Source organism: Hyaena hyaena, unplaced genomic scaffold (assembly GCF_003009895.1).
Source record: "Hyaena hyaena isolate Hyena2069 unplaced genomic scaffold, ASM300989v1 scaffold_30, whole genome shotgun sequence".
NCBI lineage: Eukaryota > Metazoa > Chordata > Mammalia > Carnivora > Hyaenidae > Hyaena > Hyaena hyaena.
The window spans coordinates 704941-726939 of NW_024080662.1; the positions used below are offsets into that span (position 1 = coordinate 704941).

The 21999-nt window shown below is 40.7% G+C and overlaps 1 protein-coding gene across 6 annotated transcripts in view; it reads right to left on the minus strand.

The window, feature by feature from the left end:
* Positions 1-21999, minus strand: part of RBM6 (RNA binding motif protein 6) — a 92609-nt gene that overhangs the window by 21358 nt on the left and 49252 nt on the right. The window contains exon 1 of one of the 6 annotated variants that reach the window (XM_039228065.1): positions 2046-2109. The exons of the other annotated variants lie outside the window; for them this stretch is intronic. The gene's annotated coding sequence lies outside the window, so the exon portion shown is untranslated. Of the gene's footprint in view, positions 1-2045; positions 2110-21999 lie in introns of those variants that run through there. 6 annotated transcript variants of the gene reach the window in all.

Sequence of the window (21999 nt, forward strand, 5' to 3'; positions counted from 1 at the left end):
TAGGGATAACAGTATCTATTTCATAAGGTGGTTATGAAGATTAAGTACATTAATACATGTAAAGAGCTTAGCATGGAATATAGTGAGGGCTTAATAAATGTATTTCAACTCCTAAGTGCTAAAAAAGGACTAGAATCAGCAGGCGAGATGAGACAAGGTCAAAATGCCACTGACTTCACCTCATTTGCTTGACAGGTTAATATTTCACAACCCATTTCAATCTACTAAAAGACCAAAGCCTTCACAGGAAACGGTCACCACAAATCAGAACCTCTATCTTCATGACACCACTTAGTGTTGGTTGTCAACTGCTGGGCCAGATCTTAGTGTCCAGGCTAAATCTTGCTGGCCTTTTATTATCAGTACCAAGTGCAGTACTTGGTACAGAAAAGAAACTAAAGCCCTTGGGGAATGAACAAAAGACTGGATCCAACCACCCCTCGACGGCTGAAGTGCTTAGCACACAATGGCTCCAAAGGAGGTACTGCTGTCATAGTGTGCATCTGTACACCCAGTCCACAGATGTGTGGGTTGCCATTTGAAGACTGAACGGTGCTGCAGAACAAGGCACTACTGTGAATACGGTCAATTGCAAATTTTGATTTACCACTTGAAGGCATCAATAAATAGATTCAGGAATTCCTAAGGCAAGGAGTGTAACAAATATGCCACTCCAGGAATCACGGATGACATTCTGTCTGGGGTAGGAAACTCCTTCTGCCAGGAGCACTCATTAGCATATCAACTTTGAGAAAATTGCCTTCACCTCCTCTATTACAAAGGCAATGATTTCCAATCCCTCTGAGTTCCATACAGGTAGGAAGACTCTTTCTTTTCAACCTGCACATTGCTAGACATAAAGCTGCCAGAGGAGACCACTGCTAAAGAATATGAAATGGTTTTAATATCACTATTGAAGAACAGCCAATTGTTTTGATAAGAATAAACTGACACAGAAATCACCTGAATGAGAACAATCAGGTTTATCTATGATTATCTCCCAGCTGCTATCATACTTAGGCTGTCCACATACACCAAGCACAGGTGTAACACACACTATACCCCTTCCTATCCTGGCCAGGCCTTTCTTCAGATTGCATAAACATCTGCCAGTGTCTCCTAGGGAAGCAAACTGTGGGGAGGTGGATTAATAAATAAGTTAAATATTAATAAGTAAAAAAGTAATGTCATCAATAAATGATTTAATCACTTTTGGTTGTCTTTTAATTGTCTATTATCTACCATCTTCACACATTAGGGTTTTTATTCATCATTTGAATTATTGGGTTGTGATTGTTAAACTACTAAAGCAAAGATACCATGAAAACCAGGAGTCTAATTAACCAGGACTGGCTCCCAAAGAGGAATTTCAAATTTTACATTTGAAAGTAAAACCGTAAAACCAAAGACAGACACCTCCTTTCTCAGTAGTGTTAGATTGGGCTCAAATTAGATTAAAACCTGTTAAAATTCTCCAAGCCTAAAGCCCTCCCTTAACCAAGTCACCTATAGATGTTCCTACATATAATCTCAAAGGGTTTTAATGTGAAGCTTCAGGAAGCTAGAGAAAACTGCGCTCCTGGAGAGTAAAGCAAGTCCTTATTCTCCACCTTAGGGACACCATACAGGAGAATACTCTGGGTCTTAGGGCTGTTGAACTCAACACAAACACTTCCATTTCCCTTTTCAGCTGCTGCTCCCAGAGACTTCATTCATAACTTCATTTTGTGACTGTCAACTTGTGAAAAAGACTTGGGTCAGAGATTTAAATAAGAATCTACCATATGGTCCATCTGGCTCATAACCAAGCCCCAAGAATTCTTAAGGTCCTGGGGAGGTACAAGAGCACATGTAAAGGAAGAACATTTCTGACCAGCAGCTCAGCACGTGTGCTGAAGATCTCCAACACAAGTGCAGTCCCAGTCACACTGTACTGACAGCATAGCTGCTGTGTGGCAGAACTGGTCATTCCATTAAAGCACGGAGAGGCACAGAAGGATCAAAAGGCAGGGAGAATGTATGTGAGCCTTGTGAATACAACTCACACTGAAGCATCAGCAATCCCTCCTCGTAGATTTGTGCTTCTTCCAAACTCAGGATGGGAGAATCAGGTTACTGGTGGCTGAGAACTGGTACTGTTTATCAGAGACAGTAATCTTAATTCACAAGGTAATTACAGTTTACAAAGGCATTTTTCACAAAGTCACCTTGCTCAATCCTCACATGTAGGGCATATGTAAAACTTACTTCCACATGGGAAAGAATGGATGGAATATATGGAGTATCCTGCCCAACGTTACAGAGCTAGTTAGCAATATATAAAGAACCAAATAGAACCAAAGGTTGGGTGTTCTTTTCGCCATACTGCTTTTGTTTTTAAACTTCCAGGGAGTCAGCCATCTCAAAATACTTGCCACACCGAAGAGGTGGCTTCTGATGAAAAGATGCATAAAGTTTAAAGAAATTTGCAGGCAATGGCCCCAAAGGGATTTCTTAGAGAGACTGTCGTAAAGACCCTGCTCCTTGACTACGTTGCCAATCCCCCCAAACTGGCCTGCTCAAGTGATCTTTATGTTCTTAAAGCACCACAATTACTTTAGGCACACGGCCTAGGACAAAGAGAGTTGGTAATAAGTTGCTACTACCAGCAGTTTCAACCACCCAGCAATCAAATGGTCCTGGAGAAAGAATAAAGCAAGAGGAACAAAACAGGTTTAAAACAGATGTATGTCATTCTTCTTAGTATAAAAGTGTACCTTTTTTTTTTCCTGTTAAGTGTAGTTTTTATAGAAATCTTTTGCAAAGCAGACAGGATCATTCTTTCTGGTGCAAGGATATGCTCTAGTTCAAACATTTTATAAAACTCAGTATTTCCAAAGGTCAAAACCAAAATGAGACAGGAGGAGGAAATGGAGGAAGGAGGTAAGTAGAGGTAGAAATCCAAAGATGAAATGCTCTGTGACAACTCTGTATTAGCTCTGTCCAGTTATCCCCATACCCACTGTCAGACTGGCTTTTCATGGAGCAGAGTCTAAGTGCCCCTCTGAGCAGCCAGGAGATGAGGATCCGATGGGATGTCCACCTGAAACAGAATCCTACTTCAGAGTCCAAAGTTGAGGAACAACATTGCCTGGCTAGCTCAGTCAGTAGGGCACGCAACTCGATCTCGGGGGCGTGAGTCTGAAGCCCACATTGTGTGCAGAGATTATTTAAATAAAAAGTAAAATCTTTAAAAGACACTTCACTCTCAGCTACTTCTTTTTATCTTTTCTTGTCTAGATGAAAGCACATCTTTTCCCCTAAGACACTTCCTAATAACATATTTCACTACCTGACCAGTTTATCTGTCATTTCCTAAGAGGACACAACCAGCATCTTGCTAAAACCTTATCTGTATTCTCTGAAGCAATATGGCTGACCTTGTTTCACTCAGCCCAATACACCAGGCTCAGCAAAGTCAGGGGCTCAAGATGAACTATGCTCCAGAACACAATACACTCTCAACCAGGCCCTGACAAAATATATTCTACCCGCTTTATGACCCCTCCCTGATAATCTTTGGTGCATTTTTTTTTTAAATTAGAGAGAGAGAGAGCATGGGTGGGGAACAAGGGCAGAGAAAGAGAGAGACAGAGAGAGAGAGAGTGAGAGAGGACAGAGACAGAGACAGAGAGAGAGAGTTTCAAACAGGCTTCATGTTCCATGAGGAGCCCAACAGGGGGCTCGATCACATGACACTGGGATCATGACCTAAGCCGAAATCAAGAGTCAGATGCTCAACGACTGAGCTACCCAGGTGCCCCTCCGTCTTGGTTGTATTTTTAAGTAAGATCTCAGTTCTTCTAGAAAATGCCTCTTGTCATTATGAAAGAACACCAGTAATCTACAGTCTTAGAGATAATTCAACAACTTAGCTCCTCGGAAGACTTAAGGAAGACTTGTTTGCCAAGGAATCCACAAAACTCTCCTATTCTAAGAGTCATTTGGGTCAAAAACAAGGATGGAAAATATAAACAAATTCATGAGTAAGCAAATAAGTAAATAACCAAAATAGCCCAGTTTTTTCTTTCATTGTGAGAACGTGAGGTTCTATCACAGAGGCTAAGACCAGGTAGATGGTTGGGGTACTCAGCAAATTCCTTCACCACAAACATATTGCTACAAATAAATAATAACTAGATCCACCTATTGGTACTTAGAATAATTGAACAATTGTGAACCACTAAAATGCAAATATTTTTGAAAATTTCACGTAGTTATAATTGTATATATTTTAAAGCAGTACTTCAGTCAATGTTGATAAGGACCTCAGTCTAATCAAACAATTTCCCTGGTTAATCAATAACTTATTTCCAAACAATTCTTAGTGGAAGTAGAAGATCACATTTGAACAGATCTTACTGATAACCCTCAGAATTTCCTTCAAAATTCAGGTTTCTATAACCTGTTTTATTTTTTTTTCTCAGTTGGTTTCAAGTGCATTGTAATGAAATCAAAGTACTCATAAAGTAGAACAGATACAAAAACAAGTTACAGATTGTTTCTTCCTAAGGATTTTCTCAGTTAACCCTAAAATAATTGTGAGGTATGCAGAGCAGAGGTTTTAATCCCAGATAAAAGAGGAGCTCTCTGCCTACTGCAGTTAGGGCCTTTTTTTTTTTTTTTTTAACATTTATTCATTTTTGAGAGAGAGAGAGAGACAGAGTGTAAGAAGGAGAGGGGCAGAGAGAGAGAGAGAGAGAGGGAGACACAGAATCCAAAGCAGGCTCCAGTCTCTGAGCTGTCAGCACAGAGCCTGATGCGAGGCTTGAACTCACTAAGTGCAAGATCATGACCTGAGCTGAAGTTGGACGCTTAACTGACTGAGCCACCCGGGCCCCCCAGTTAGGGCCATTTTCTCCCCACACTGCTGAATACTAGAACACTATATATAACACTCTTTCATATCCTGAGATGACTATTGCTCTAGCTCCCCCTACTCATTTCTCTGGAAAGAGTGGACCCTAAAGTAAACATCTACTCATGCTTCATTGTCTAGGTCTCTAAATCGACTCACTGTAGGGGAAGAAAAAGGGAGTATCTAAAATCAGTGTGGTAAATGTAAAGCTTCTTATTTTGTTTATTGAGTAACATAATCAAAACATTTCTCATTTCTTTTCCTGTATACAGAGCTCATGCTGGAAGGCGGGAGGGAAAGCCAAGAGAGAAAATGAGGCACACAGCTCCTAAGAAACTGCAGATCACATCCTGTGCCCACCACAAAGGCTAGAGTATTCCCCAGGTATCCCCCAAAGAGCCAGCAGCTATTCTTCCAGCCTCCCATTGAAGACATTATTTCTACTGCTACCTCCCACCCAAGAACCTTAGCTTCTTAAAGGCTGTCTCTATTATAGTCTCTCTCCCTTCAATGTCCTTCCTCGGCCATTTCAGAAAACCCTGCTGACATATTTTCTGCAGAAACAATGTCCTTAAAAGATGGGAAAAAAAACAAACAAAAAACACAGTGCCAGACTTCTGAACACACAATGTTCAATGGCCACTTCAGGAAGGTAACCACCCACCGTTCTTTTTTTCTTAGACAAAAAGCTACAGATCCAAGGTACAGAACCAGGCTAGCTCAGTAGGAAGAATATACGACTCTGGATCTTGGGGCTGTGAGTTTGAGCCAGCCCCATGTTGGCTATAGAGATTACTAAAAAAAAAATTAATAATAATTAAATAATTATTTAATTAAATATTAATAATTTAAAAATATTAATAATTACATAATTATTTAATAATTAATTAAATATTAATAATAATTAAAAAGAAAAAAGAAGTGCTACAGACCCAATGCCACTCTTGACAGTTGCTACAAGACTAAGAATGGAAGCTGAGTCAGAAAAGGTCCAATGGGACAAAAGATTAAGTGCCTAATCCTTTTTGGTCTACTCATTCTCACTTGCAAATAACAGAATTATCACACTTCAGTTCATAACAAAAACGAGGGTAGCTTTTCACATGTAAGGCATGCTCAAGTCAAATTAGTCCATACTGAGGAAGCAACATTTGCTGAGCTATATAATCGCTGCTATTGCAGCAGGTACACATTGAGAATGAGGGAATGATCTCTGCATAGGGCAGAAATCTCAGGTAATCCAGGAATTTGAGAGAACACAAAGCTAAGAGGTCTCTAATGATGTCCCAGCCAAGTGCTACAAAGGCAGAGCCCTCAGCCATCAAGAAACTCTCCCTGAACAGACCTGAATGCTCTGTCTGAAAATCTAACACAGACTTAACTCTTGAATACCGTTAAACACCCTCAGGGCTAAGATATACTATCCAGTGTATGAAAAGGCATCCTGGGATGCCTGGGTGGCTCAGTCAGTTAAGTGTCCAACTTCGGCTCAGGTCATGATCTTGCGGTTCATGAGTTCAAGCCCTGTGTCCGCTCTGTACTGATAGCTCAGAGCCCAGAGCCTGCTTCAGATTCTGTATGTCCCTCTCTCTCTGCCCCTTCCCTGCTCATGTTCTGTCTCTCTCTCTCTCTCTCTCTCAAGAATAAACATTTAAAAATAAATAAATAGGGGCGCCTGGGTGGCTTAGTCAGTTAAGCGTCTGACTTCGGCTCAGGTCATGATCTAATGGTTTGTGGGTTAGAGCCCCGTGTCGGGCTCTGTGCTGACAGCTAGCTCAGAGCTTGGAGCCTGCTTCAGATTCTGTGTCTCCTTCTCTCTCTGACCCTCCCCTGCTCATGCTGTCTCTCTTTTTCTCTCTCAGAAATAAATAAAACATTAAAAAAATAAAATAATAAAATAAAAATAAATAAATAAGTAAATAAAAGGCTGTCTAAAGAAGATCAGGGGTGCCTGGGTGGCTCAGTTGGTTAAGCATCTGACTTCGGCTTAGGGTCACGATCACAAGGTTTGTGGGTTTGAGCCCCGCATCGGGTTCTGTGGTGACAGCTTATACAGCAATATAAACCAATCTGAGGTTTTGTAGATTTAAAAAAATTTTTAAATGCCTTTACCCTTTCCCTACCACCTCCTCATCCTCCAAAAACATTAACCAGAATAGGATATGTATTCTTAATCAACAAAAACATTTTTTTATAGCTGACTAGGTGTGTTCTCAGTAGTGAACAAAACCTAATAATGCTCTCATGCAGATGATGTTTTAAACCACAAGGACAAATAAACAAGTATACTATTAAACAAATAGGAAACACATAATTCTTAGAGGAGAAGTACAGAATGGAAAGAGTTCTTTAAAACTGCTAGAAGTGAAGAGAGACAGAAGGAGAGTAAGAAAGTTTATGCTAAGAGGTCAACTGTGCTCATGGTTCAACAGGTATAAAGTACATTGTGAACAGCACGTATAATGGGCAAAGCTGGACATGACCCAGAGAGGAGAAAATGATCGACCACACTTAACAAAAGTAAAAAAGCCCAGAAATAGGTAAGATCAATATATACTCTTCTTCTTGCTAAGAAGGGCCTAGTAGAAATGCTGGTGCTTTCAGAGGCTAGTTTCTATCTTCTTTAATAACCTGTATATTTATATGTAAGACTCAGAACTAATGTAGAAAAACTACATCCAAAGCTGCCAGGGTAAAACATGGTCTTTATCACACTGTAACTTCTCTAGCTTCGGGATCTATTAATTTTACATTCATTCTTTTTTTTTTTTTTTAAATTCAAACTTTAGACATTGACGCCAACAATGGTCCATTCCATAGCATATGCTATAGCTGCTAACCATCAGTTTATGTGGTTTTAAAAAATTTTTTTAAGTTTATTTATTTAGAGAGAGAGCGTGGGCTTGAGCAGGGAAGGGGTAGAGATGGAGAGAGAGAATCCTAAGGTGGCAGCACAGAGCCCATTGTGGGGCTTAAACTTACAAATGGCAAGATCATGGGGCGCCTGGGTGGCTCAGTTGGTTAAATGTCCGACTTTGGCTCAGGTCATGATCCCACAGTTCGTGGGTTCGAGCCCTGTATCGGGCTCTGTGGTGACAGCTAGCTCAGAGCCTGTTTCAGATTCTCTCTCTCTCTTTCTCTCTGACCCTCCCCTGCTCACACTGTCTTTCTCTCTCTCTCAGAAATAAATAAAACATTTTTTAAAAAATTATAAAAACAGGGGCGCCTGGGTGGTTTAGTCGGTTGAGCGTCCGACTTTCGCTTAAGTCATGATCTCGTGGTTCGTGGGTTCGAGCCCCGCGTCGGGCTCTGTGCTGACTGCCAGCTCAGAGCCTGGAGTGTGTTTCAGTCTGTGACTCCCTCTCTCTCTGACCCTCCCCTGCTCACGCTGTCTCTCTCTCTTTCTCCTAGAAATAAATAAAAAACATTTTTAAAAAAATTATAAAAACAAACAAACAAACAAATAGCAAGATCATGACCTGAGCTGAAACCAAGAGTCAGGCACTTAACTGACTGGGCCCATAGACTAGGTGCCCCAAGTCTACATGTTTTTTTAAAGAATACAGGAACAGAAGTGTACATTATATTAAATTTATTAAATACATTTTACTATTATTTAGTATATATTTTATTATTATAAGGATAATTAAGGTTTGGAGAAACAAAATTCTATAACCTGAAAGAATTTGGAATTTGGTTCTTACTCTGGATAATTAAGAGACTTCAGGGAGTCTCCCAATGCCTATTTGCTTCCTTTTCCTTGGAAACAAATCCTTGATTTTTAACTGAGCACATGGCTAGCTGGAATAAAGAAGTCTCTCAGAGCCCCTTGCAGTTAAGCATGGCCATGATTAAATTCTAATTACCTGGACATAGACAAAAACAGTGTTTGCAAAGTCCAGTCAGTATTCTTAAAGCGGCGGGGGGGGTGGGGTGGGGGGTGCACATGTACATTTTCTTCCTGCTTCTTTCCTATTGGTTAGCAAGTCAAAGTGATGGCTAATACTCAAGCAGCCATCTTGAAGCCATCACTTTGGCTTGACAAATCTATGAACAAGATATACAATAGTCTTCAGAGTTATAGAATTTCTTCTTGTTCTCAGAACTGTTCAGTGCAATAAATATTATAATAAGTACTTATTATATACCTTCCATTTGCTTGTAAGAACTTCTCATCCACACCAAGGTACAGAAAACCAGTTTTTAAGTGATTCTGCACTTTCTCGGGTAGTTTTGAATACATTTTTAGTGCATGTAGATATTTAATACTATACTAAAAAGAAAAAAGCCATCATAAAGTGGTCATATGTTGAGGATGAAAGGGCTACATGACTGAAGGAGCCTGGGTCTCTGAGGTTCATGAAACCACCAGAAGATAGGCTGGATAGCTTAGACTTCATTTACATTAGAAAAAAATAAACTCATTTAAGCCAATCTAATCCTAACTGGTACAAATGCTTTTGGAAATTAGTGGGGACAGGGGTGCCTGAGTGGTTCAGTTGGTTGAGCATCTGACTCTTGTTTTGGCTCCATCATGATCCCAGTGTTGTGGGATCGAGCCTTGCATCAGGCTCTGTACTGAGCATTGAGCCTACTCAAGATTCTCTCTCTCTCTCCCCCCATGCTCCTATCTCCCCCAACTGTGTGTGTGTGCTTGTTCTCTCTCTCTCTCACACACACAAAGGATAAAAACTTTTAAAAATAAAGAAATTACTGGGGATAGGCAAAGGTAGGTATTTTGCTCAAAAAATATCAGACTATGAAATAAAGGGAAAGCTGTAGAATAAACTAGTTAAGTAGTGGAACAAAAGATGGCAATGGAAAAACCTCATGATTTTTCTGCTAAGCTACAGTGTTGTAAGGTTCTGATGCTACCTCACACTCAACATATCTAAAATAATCATCTTCATCCCTCCCTCCCAAATGCATTCCTTCTCCACATGCTTTATTTCTGTTTAAGGTACTACTTCTTCTGACCTGAGTGGCCCTTTGAATCTGCCCTCTTTTGGCCTTTCTGTCCAACATTCAGTGTTAACAGACATTAGAGATTCTTTGTGCAAACTTTTTTTTCAAACCTGACTTTTCCCTTACATACCTGTTGTCAGCCCTTAGTGGAAGCCACCACCTCTTCACATCTCTGTCCTAGATCTGCAGTTTCTCCCCGCTAGTCAAGACTATATACTATCACAAGAAGAGTTTCCCTAGAGTGTCATTTTGATTTTGTTTCACTCTTGTGGTTCTCCTATGTTTTCAAATTAAAGATTAAATGCAAGGCTCTTGATTACCTACCTTGCACTTTCCAAGTTATTCCTTTCATTACTCCCCAGCGTATGAGGATAAGAATCAGACAGGAGTTTGGAAGCTGTAACAAACAAGATGTGGCTACCTCTGGCAAAAGCAAAAACAGCATATTACTATTTGGTATTAAAGATTCTAGGGCAGAAACCTAATAGAGGTACCAGAATCTGGCAAGTCAAGAGGTTACTCAGGTAGGAAGGAGAAACTAAAAAGATCACTAAGAGCTTATGAAGAAGGAATATGGAGTCAGATACTATTCAACATTTATTAATCTAGTTAACAAATATTTATTTAGTACATCATATGTTGCCAGGTATAGCTCTAAGCCATTTGGGTAGTGAAGGGGAAAAAAAGATGAAAAGAAGAAAAGAAACACTCCATGCCTTCTTGAACCTTTCAATCTAGAGAAGTTCAATTACACCTGGTGGCATTTGCTTTACTGTACATAGACCTTTGCCAGTCATTACTCAGGTACTTTGTCTGATTTAGCAGTTTACCCCTTTATTCCATACTTCTAAAGATTCTGGTACTACCTTTAAAATACCTAAGAAATGCCTGACAATGGAGAGCCCCTTCATTCAAGCACTCAGAAGAGCCACAAGAAGCATTCTTCTAGGCAAGGTGGCCAATATAATGTTCCCTGATCTTAAAGAGATCTCCTGAGCCTGGAACCTTGATAGGAACAAACATAATATGTCTCTGAGCTGGCGCGCCTCCAGATTGCAGGGAACCCAACATATCCTGTATTGCTGTAGATTCACAGTATACAAGAATCAAGTCAAAGAAAAAAAGGAGACTTTTACTTTGTAACTTTAAATAAATACCTCAGGAATTAGGCAACATAAGCATTATTAGATGCATAGGTAGAAACAATAAATGTGCAACTTAATAGTTGCAGGAGAACCTATAAGGAATGGAAAGAAGAAAATTAGCTCTTAAAATGTCAACTGCAAATCCTGGATATGCCCAAAACCCAAATAATAAAAACAGATCCACATCTAGGGCAGCAAGTACTCGGAGACATCCCGTAAACAAAACAAAACAAAACACCCAACCAACCAACCAACCAAAGCACCCAACCCAAAGGAGAATTCAAATGGCAACATGAATGTCCAAAATAGAAATGAAACCTGGCCACTGGAACTGTGAGTATTCCATGTTTTTAATACTACACCACTCTAATACTACACCACTCTAATATGGGATCTAATGAGCTATCCATTTGGAGTAAGCTCCTGAAAAAAACAAACAAAAGCTTTACATTTCCACTCCTAGATATATAACCAAGAGAAATGAAAACATATGTCCACACAAAAGTGTGGACATGAATGTTCATAGTAGCATTACACACACACACACACACGCCTGCGTGTGTGTATAGCCAAAAGTGGAAACAACCCAATGTTCAACTAATTAACAGATAAAGAAAATGTGTTACATCCATATGATACTCAACCATAAAGAGATGAAGTACTAATTCATACAGCAACATGGATGAACTTTGAAAACATGATGCTAGGTGAAAGAAAAAAGTAAAAAAAAAAAAAAAGTTTATGATCCCATCTATATGAAACATCTTGAGTAGGCAAATGCATAAAGACAAAAAGTAGACTCATGGACATTTAGAAACTTTGGGTAGGGGAGAGTGGAAGGAAATGGAAAGTGACCGCTAACGGATACATGGTTTCTTTTTGAAAGGAATACTTATTTTCCCAACAAACAGATGGCCAAAAAGCAATATGACTAATTCTGAATGAATGAATTTTTAGTGATGTGAATGAAATAGACAAACATCCACTTATACTTAATTTATTAACTTAGTTTTATACATTTAAATTATAAATAATAAAGTCTTTATTATGACTATACCCCCAATACCTACACAATAGCAGACATATAAACATAGTGGGGGATCAACGGCTATTGAATGATTATATCTAGGCAGCAATCAATGAAACTTTAGTATTATTATTGTTGTTTTTTATTTATTATTTTTGAGAAAGGGAAGCAGAGTGCAAGCAGGGGAAGAACAAGAGAGAGGGAGACACAGAATCCGAAGCAGGTTCCAGGCTCTGAGCTGTCAACACAGAGCCTGACATGGGCCTCAAACCCATGAACCATGAGATCATGACCTGAGCTGAAGTCAGACACTTAACTGACTGAGATACCCATCTGCCCCAATCAATGAAAATTTAAACTATTGGGTCATGGATTGGAGATAACACACAAAATCTAGCAAGTCTACTCATGAATTTATATTAAGAAAAATGAGTATACCTATTCATCAAGAGAATTGATTTTGAAATAACACCCCCTCCAAACTTACATGTCCTTTAACAGTGGAACTAATGAATAAACTGTAATATACTCTCTCTCTAAAAAAATTTTTTTATATAGTTTATTTTTGAGAGAGAGACAGAGCATGAGTGGGGGAGGGACAGGGAGAGAGGAAGACACAGAATCTGAAATAGGCTCCAGGCTCTGAGCTGTCAGCACAGAGCCCGATGTGGGACTCGAACCCACGAACTGTGACATCTGACCTGGGCCAAAGTTGGACACTTAACCGACTGAGCCACTCAGGCGCCCCCCCCCCCTCTCTTTTTAAGTAGGCTTCATGCCCAGTGAAGAGGCCAACATGGGGCTTGAACTAATGACACTAAGATCAAGACCTGAGCTGAGATCAAGAGTCAGATGCTTAAATGACTGAGCCACCCAGGGGCCCTGTGATATAAACTTATACTGTAAGACTGTATAACAATGAAAATCAACCCAGCTATACAGAAGATGAATTTAAAAAATAATACTAAACAAAAAAGTCAGGTAGAAGAATACATCCTGTGTGACTCCATATACATAAGGCTCAAAACCAAGTCAAAGGCCTCTTCAGTATTAGAACTTACAACAGTGACTACCTCTGGTAGGGGTAGAAAGGAAAAGCAAGAGAGGCAGGAGGGACTTCTACATATAACACAACATTTTGTTTATTAACCTGGGTGGTGGCTACAGGTGTTATAGACAGAATGTCTGTGACATCCCCCACACACTTTCAATTTACATATTAAAGCGTTAATCCCCAATCTGATGGTATCTGGAAGTGGCATCTTTGGGAAGTAACTGGGTCATGAAGGTGGAGCCTTCATGAATGGAATTATTACTCAAAGAGATGAGAGACAGAGATCATCTTTCTCTCCACTATGTGAGGATACACCAAGATAGCCATCTACAAACCAGGAAGAGGGCCTTCACAAGGAAACGAACTGGCACCTTGATCTTGGACTTTCCAGCCTCCAGAACAACAACAAACAAATTTCTACTGTATAAACCACCAAGTCTATGGTATTTTGCAACAGCAGCCCAAACTGAGACAACAGGTATATACAATTTGTGATTATTCACTGAACAGTAATGCTTATGATGTATGCTCTTTTCTGTATGTATGCAATACTGAAAGAGAGAGAGAAGGAAGAAAAGAAAGGACTAATGATTTCAAGACATTACCCTTCCCATGTGTACCCTTCTATTTTATTCAGGCTCCTTATATGTTGCAGTTCTCTCACTGATAGTGCCAATTTAGGTCATCTAGCAATTTTCTAGAGCACATCATTTAAAAAATTTATTCATTTGTTTATTTATTTGTGTGTGCCCGCGCTCACGTGCGCACGTGAGAGAGAAAGAGAGAGAGAGGGAAGGGGGAGGGAGGGAGGGGGAGGGAGAGAGAGAGGGGGAGAGAGAGGGGGAGAGAGAGAGAGAGAGAGAGAGAGAGAGAGAGAGAGAGAGACAGACAATGAATGAATCTTAAGCAGGCTCCATGCCCGGCTTAGAGCCTGACACAGAGTTTGATCTCATAACTGTAAGATCATGACCTAAGCTGAAATCAGAACAGGGGGACACTTAACCCACTGAGCTACCTAGGTGCCCTTGGAGCACATTATTTTAACTGCCAGTGAACTTGCTTAAGGTTTACCACTTGGAATATTCTTGGACTGAGAATAATGTCACTTGGGGAAAGTTTATCCTAAGCCACGAGTACCTTTTGGCATAAAATTACGATAGCAAAGGTCATTCTTTTGTTGGTCCTGTAAGTGAATATGAATACTTCTTTTATTAAAAATGTTATCCAAGGGATGCCTGGCTGGCTCAGTCGGTTAACTGTCTATCTTCAGCTCAGGTCATGATCTTGTGGTTCATGAGTTTGAGCCCCATATATGGCTTTCTGCTGTCAGTACAGAGCCTGTTTTAGATCCTCTGATCCTTCTTTCTCTGCCTCTCCCCCACTCACACTCTCTCTCAAAACAAATAAATTAATTTAAAAAAAAGTTATCCAACATTTTGTGTGATTATAACCTCAGAATCATCACTGAAATTGTTAAATTTCTTTACTTCTTTAAAAAACAAACCCCAGGGGCACCTGGGTGGCTCAGTGGGTTAAGCGACCGACTTCGGCTCAGGTCGTGATCTCACAGTTCGTGGGTTCAAGCCCCACATCAGGCTCTGTGCTGACAGCTAGCTCAGAGCCTGGAGACTGCTTCTGATTCTGTGTCTCCCTCTCTCTCTGACCCTCCCCTGCTCATGCTGTCTCTCTTTCTCTCTCTCACAAATAAATGAAACGTTAAAAAAAAATTAAAAACCCCAGAATCTAAAATTAGAATGGGCTGAAATAAATGATTAATATATCATCCTTAAATAACAGTGACTCAAAAGAATTCAGAAAAGACTCCAGAACAGCAGACTTTATAAGATCTTAAAAAAAAGGAGGGGGTGGGGTGGGGTGCGCCTGGGCGGCTCAGTCGGTTGGGCATCTGACTTTGGCTCAGGTCATGATCTCATGAGCAAGGGAGGGTCAGAGAGAGAGGGAGACACAGACTCTGAAACAGGCTCCAGGCTCTGAGCTGGCAGTCAGCACAGAGCCCGATGCGGGGCTCGAACCCAAGAACCGCGAGATCATGACCTAAGCGAAAGTCGGACGCTTAACCGACTAAGCCACCCAGGCGCCCCACTTTCTTTTTTTTTTTAAATGTTTTATTTACTTCTAGGAGAGAGAGAGAGAGAGAGACAGCACGAGCAGGGGAGGGTCAGAGAGAGAGGGAGTCACAGACTGAAACAGGCTCCAGGCCATGAGCTGGCAGCCAGCACAGAGCCCGATGCGGGGCTCGAACCCACGAACCGCGAGATCATGACCTAAGCGAAAGTCGGACGCTTAACCGACTAAGCCACCCAGGCGCCCCTCTTTTTCTTTTTTAAATGTATTTATTTATTTTGAGACAGAGAGAGAGAGAGAGAGAGAGAGAGAGAGAGAGAGAGAAGGGCAGATATAGAGGGAGAGAGAGAATCCCAAGCAGGCTCCCTGCTGTCAGTGCAGAGCCTGACGCGGGGCTCAAACTCACAAACTGTGAGATCATGACCTGGGCTGAAACCAAGAGTTGGATACTTAACTGACAGAGCCACCCAATCATTCCAACACTGGCAACATTCTTAAAAGATATAAAAATGTTTCTAACACACACAAAATCAGAGAACACAATAAAATATCCATGAACCACTAAGGAGTATAAGTACTTTGTTGTTAATGCTTGGCACTGGTTGGGATGCAGGGAGGACAGGTGCACTCAAACCCTGATGGTAAAAGAATAAATAAGGAAACTTCTAGTGGCAATGTGACTACATTGAACAAGTCATAAAACATGTTTAACTCTTAATCTGGGAAGTCTATCTGGAGGAAATTCACTTAAAGAAGTAATGAAGGATGTGTGATGTGACTATTTAGCTATGGGGGTATTCATCAAAGCATTATTTAAAATGGAAAAAAAAAATTCCATGCTCCTGGATTGGAAGAACATTATTAAAATGTCGATACTACCCAAAGCAATCTACATATTCAATGCAATCCCTATCTAAGTAACACCAGCATTTTTCACAGAGCTAGAACAATCCATTCCAAAATTTGTATGGAACCAGAAAAGACCCCGGATAGCCAAAACAATCTTGAAAAAGAAATCTGAAGCTAGAGGCATCACAATCCCAGACTTCAATTTGCTGGGAAAACTGGATAGCGACCTGCAGAAAGATGAACCTGGACCACTTTCTTACACCATAAACAAAAATAAACTCAAAATGGATGAAAGACCTAAATCTAGGACAGAAAGTCATCAAAACCTTAAAGGAGAAAGCAGGCAAAAACCTCTTTGACCTTGGCCACAGCAACTTCTTACTCAACACGTCTCCAGAGGCAAGGGAAACAAAAGGATAAATGAACTGTTGGGACCTCATCAAAATAAAAAGCTTTTGCACAGCGAAGGAAACAATCAGCAAAACTAAAAGACAACTGATGGGAGTGGGAGAAGATACTTTCAAATGATGTATCAGATAAAGGGTTAGTATCCAAAATCTATAAAGAACTTATCAAACTCAACACACAAAACACAAATAATCCAGTGAGGAAATAGGCAAAAGACAGGAATAGACACTTCTCCAAAGACATTCAGATGGCTAACTGACATGTGAAAAAAATGTTCAACATCACTCATCATCAGGGAAATACAAATCAAAACCACAATGAGATACCACCTCATACCTGTCAGAATGGCTAACATTAACTCAGACAACCACACATGTTGGTAAGGATGGCCACCCAGGTGCCCCTAAATTTTTTTTTTAATGTTTGTTTATATTTGAGAGGAGGGGGGAGGCAGAGAGAGACAGAGACAGAATCTGAACAGGCTCCAGGCTCCGAGCTGTCAGCACAGAGCCCAATGTGGGGCTCGAACCCATGAACCACAAGATTATGAACTGAGCCGAAGTTGGATGCTTAACTGACTGAGCCACCCAGCTGCCCTGAAACCTTCTTCTAAAATAAAGCTAAATGAGGAGTGCCTGGATGGCTTAGTTGGTTAAGTGTTTGACTTCAGCTCAGGTCATGATCTCACAATTTTTGAGTTCGAGTCCGGCGTTGGGCTTTGTGCTCACAGCTCAGAGCCTGGAACCTGCTTCAGATTCTGTGTCTCCCTCTCTCTCTGCCCCTCCCCCATTCTCACTCTTTCTGTCTCTCACAAATAAACATTAAAAAAATTAAAAAATAAAATAAAATAAAGCTAAATGAAAAGAAGATCCAGAGAGACTTAAAATGGTTAATATACTATAATCAGGGCTATGAAAATCAGCACCTACATTTAAAATATTTCTTGGAAAGCTATCTGACATGTTGACGGTCAATTTGTCTTGAGAAATCCCAACTTTTTTAGTTTTTCTAGTAACTGCTCCAAATGTGCAATGTGCTGACCCAAAACCCCCATATCCAGCAGATATGTCTCCTGAATTAACGGAATATCTTAGTCTTGTGTCTCAGACTGAGTCTAAAAATCAAGTTTGGTTATTTGATAGTGAATACATTAGACAGGTCTTATTCTAAAGTTCCTCTCCCAAGGGCACAAGCTGGGCTTGGGATGCTAGTCTGGAGGGGGAGCAGGAGCATTGTCTGCACTCTTGCTACACTTCTAACCCCACCCATCACTTCTACTCTGTTAGGACCAGGAGGAAGGCAAGGAGAAAGATGATTCATTAAGAGACAACCCATGGCAAGATGGATCATTTTCTCTTTGGCTAACCACAACTCCTATCCTTTTAAATCAGGGTTACTCAACCTCAGCACTATTGTTGATAGTTTGAAGCAGATAATTTCTATGGGGGCTGTCTTGTGTGTTTTAGGATATTTAGCAGCCTTTCTGGCCTCTACCCTGTAGATGCCAGTAGCAACTACAAATATGTCTCCAGACATTGCCAACCGTCCAATGGTTGGGGAGAGGAGGAGGGTCAAAACTGCTTCTCTCTCCATCCCCCCACTGTTAAGAACCACTGTCTTGCAAAAACATTATCAAGCCAGTGCAGGTAATTTTGTGTCCCCTTTTCTCTGGTTGCTGTTGCTTCTTGGTTTAATGCTGACTAGCATGTAGTCCCTCTTTGAGTATCAGACATCTGAATGCCAGCTCTCACATGGAGAAACACATTTGTTGGTTTACTGAAAAGCCCCACAAAAATCTTCACAGTGCCCAAGCGGGACATTTGAATCTAGCCCTATTTCCTATCCCTCAAATTCAACTCCAACCTCAGCTCATGCCCAGCAGAGGACCTTCTTGGGAGCAAAGAAAGAGGGAGACACAGATTCTGAAGCAGGCTCCAGGCTCAGCGCTGTCAGCAGAGTCCCATGAGAGGCTCGATTTCACGAACAACAAGATCATGACCTGAGCCGAAGTTGGACGCTTAACCAACTGAGCCACATAGGTGCCCCAAATTCACTTTTTTATTGTGCTTTATACAATCCAATGGGTTTTAGTATATTCACAAGGTTGGACAACAATCACTACTAATTCTAGAACATTTTTCATCAACCTCAAAAGAGACCCTATTACCCATTAGCAATCACTCACTATTCCTTTCTTAATGTTTATTTAATTTATTTTTTTAAATTTATTTTTGAGAGAGATAGAGACAGCGTGAGCAGGGAAGGTCAGAGACAGAGGGAAACACAGAATCCAAAGCAGGCTCCAGGCTCTGAGCTAGCTGTCAGCACAGAGCCCGACGCGGGGCTCGAACCCAAGAATGGTGAGATCATGACCTGAGCCAAAGTCGGACGCTTAACCAACTGAATCACCCAGGCACCCCTTTTAATGTTTATTTTTGAGAGAGAGAGAGAGAGAGAGAGAAAGAGAAAGAGAGCGCGCATGCAGGCAAGAGGCAGAGAGAGGGAGACAAAGGATTCGAAGCAGGCTCCATGCTAAGAGTGGAGAGATTGATATGAGGCTCAAACTTACGAACCATGAGATCACGACCTGATGATTAACTGACATAGCCACCCAGGAGTCCCAACTCACTATGCCCTCTTGAGAGCACTTCCCCCTAAGTGGCTGATAAAACCAATAATCTACTTCTGTGATAAACTTCTTCCTCCCCTACTGATTTTCCTTTGAAAATAACATTTATACAGATTAAACACAAATTTCACATAGTCACAGAATTTAGAAAAATATACATTAGTATATGTTAGCATTGCTAACCTCACATTATGAGATTAAAAATTATTGATCTAGATAAGCTAACCCATGATTATCAGTCATATCATCAATGCTCTCAATAAGAAATAAGTACATATTATATACAATATGTATCTATTTCCTAGGTAAAAATGGAATCTGAACACTTAGCCTAGGGAGAATGAGACACAAAGACACTTTATAACCTCCAAGTTCATCTCAGATGGACAAGATGCCTACTAACGTTGAATGTTACCTGTAGCCTAAGTGAATTCTGTGATGGGAGAACTACCAGTAATGCTAGCCTCAGAAACAAGGCTCCCCCCCTGCAGGAGTGGTGGTGTGGCCACGGTCCTCTTCCCTTACATACCTGGATGCCCGTGCAATTATCCCACAGATGCTTTCAGTCTATGCATCCTAGTCTCAAGCACCATCAGAACCAGCTGCTAAAGATCTAGCTGCCACCCAAAGCAGCAATGCCACTTCTCAGGCATCCCTGGGTCCCAAGAGGTGGATAAGTAGCCAAAGAAAAGAGGGACAACCAAGCAGGGTCTAGCATTATAGAATCGCTCTCCTTAGTACCTCTTCTGCTAGTAAGCACGCACCACATGCTGGCCACCATACCAAACACTTCACACACAACTAATCTCACAACTGCTCTGAGGTGGGTACTGTGATTATCCCCCCATTTTACAGATGAAGACACTGAGATTATGAAGTTACAAATGAACTAGGAGGTGACAAAGCTGGAATTCCAAACCTTTCAGTGCTCCTAACCCTATACTCTCTGGAGATATACAAAATCAGAAACTGGTGGGGGAACCTGGGTGGCTCAGTTGTTTAAGCGTCCAACTTCGGCTCAGGTCATGATCTCACAGTTCGTGGGCTGAAGCCCCACGTCAGGCTCTGTGCTGACAGCTAGCTCAAAGCCTGGAGCCTGTTTCGGATTCTGTGTTTCTCTCTCTCTCTGACCCTCTCCTGCTCATGCTGTCTCTCTTTCTCTCTCTCAGAAATAAATAAAAACATTTTTTAAAAAATCAGAAACTGGTGTTATAATAATCAAGATCACAAAGTGAACTGTGCTTTTGTATAACCCCCAAGCTAGTTAATTAGAATATAAATATTGGGTGTTTTTCCAATAACTGTAATCAAATTCCAAACACTACAAGGCTGAAAATTAGCATTTCACACAATGCCGTTCTAATAAAAAGTACAAACATTAACTAAAAATATCAGCTAAAAGAGAAAGGACAACATTGAAGAACAAGGTTGAAATATATAGGTACATTTCCAATTTAGAACAAATTAAGAACTAAATTACTTCAAGAAATGAACGGAAATTACTACAGAAATGAATCATGATATATATATATGTATGACAAAAATAATTATAAACCTCATCACAGGAGACACACTGAAAGTTTCCCCTTAAAACTGCCAAAGATTCGGGGTGCCTGGGTGGTTCAGTTGGTTGGGCATCCGACTTCGGCTCAGGTCATGATCTCACAGTTCGTGGGTTTGAGCCCACGTCAGGCTCTGTGCTGACAGCTAGCTCAGAGCCTGGAGCTGTTTCAGATTCCGTGTCTCCCTCTTTCTCTGACCCTTCCCTGTTCACTTTGTCTCTCTCTCTCAGAAATAAGTAAAACATTAAAAAAAATTTTTTTTTAACTGCCAAAGATTCAAGAAAATTAAACTGAATCCAATTCAAACACCCCTTACAATTGTTGCAGAAAGTCTGAGATATGGCAAAGGCAAGGGCTGGTCATCAGAACTTAGGGTTTTAATGCCACAGGCTGGATTTCTGGTGTGGTCTAACTACACACCACATCCCTCGTATGGTGCATCTCCAGCTCTTTCTCTTGAGAGCATTTAAGATTTGAAGGTTAATGCAGCAGAAGCTCCTCAAGAGATCTCAAGGTGGTCTCCTGATAATCAATCCCGGTCAACAGGCTAAATGGGAAGTACCGCTGAGGTAAAAATAATCCTCCTGCACACTGCCACCAAATCCCTATTTAGCTAGATACTCCACGAAGCCAAGACTGAAGCTGCTGTACCTTAAGCTTTTCTTTCTTTCTACTCAGATGCGAAGTTGCTATGATAATAATAAATATACGCTCAATGTTACTGTGTGCCAGGCCCAGTTCTAATCATGCATTAACTCATTTAATTCCTGGAAGTGTGAGAGGACACTGAGACACAGAGACATTAAGCTACTTATCCAAATCACACAGGAAAAGGTGACAGAGCTGGGGACACAACACTAGGCAGTCTGCATCCATCTATTTAACTACTAGGATATAGGCCTCATGCCAGCCAAGACTCAGTTACTAGATAGGTAATTCTTTTACATATGCTGACAGAGAAAATCTTCAGTAACTAGTAATTTACACTCGGTTTAGAATGCACTTTCTTTTCTGTTTCCCACCAATAACCTCTGCTGAGGACAATCAGGAGAAGGCAATGAAATTGAGATTTCCAGGAAGAATGGCATGATTCAAGCCACGAGTTTTAAAGCTGAGCTCTGGCTGGGGTGCCACATTCTCTGCAGTGAAGTAGATTTGGGGTGTGGGTTTAGGCAACACCACAACCTTGCAGGAATTTATGATTATTACTTTTTTTTGTTACTTGGAATGTACACAACTTAAATACTGGAGTATTTCACACAGTACTGCTATCAACTTGAATAAGATTCCAACAAACGGGGTTTTCATCCATTTTTTTTCCATTGGGCTCACAAACAGTCTTCCTATTTCCCTAAATAAGCTTTTCCTATTGATCTCA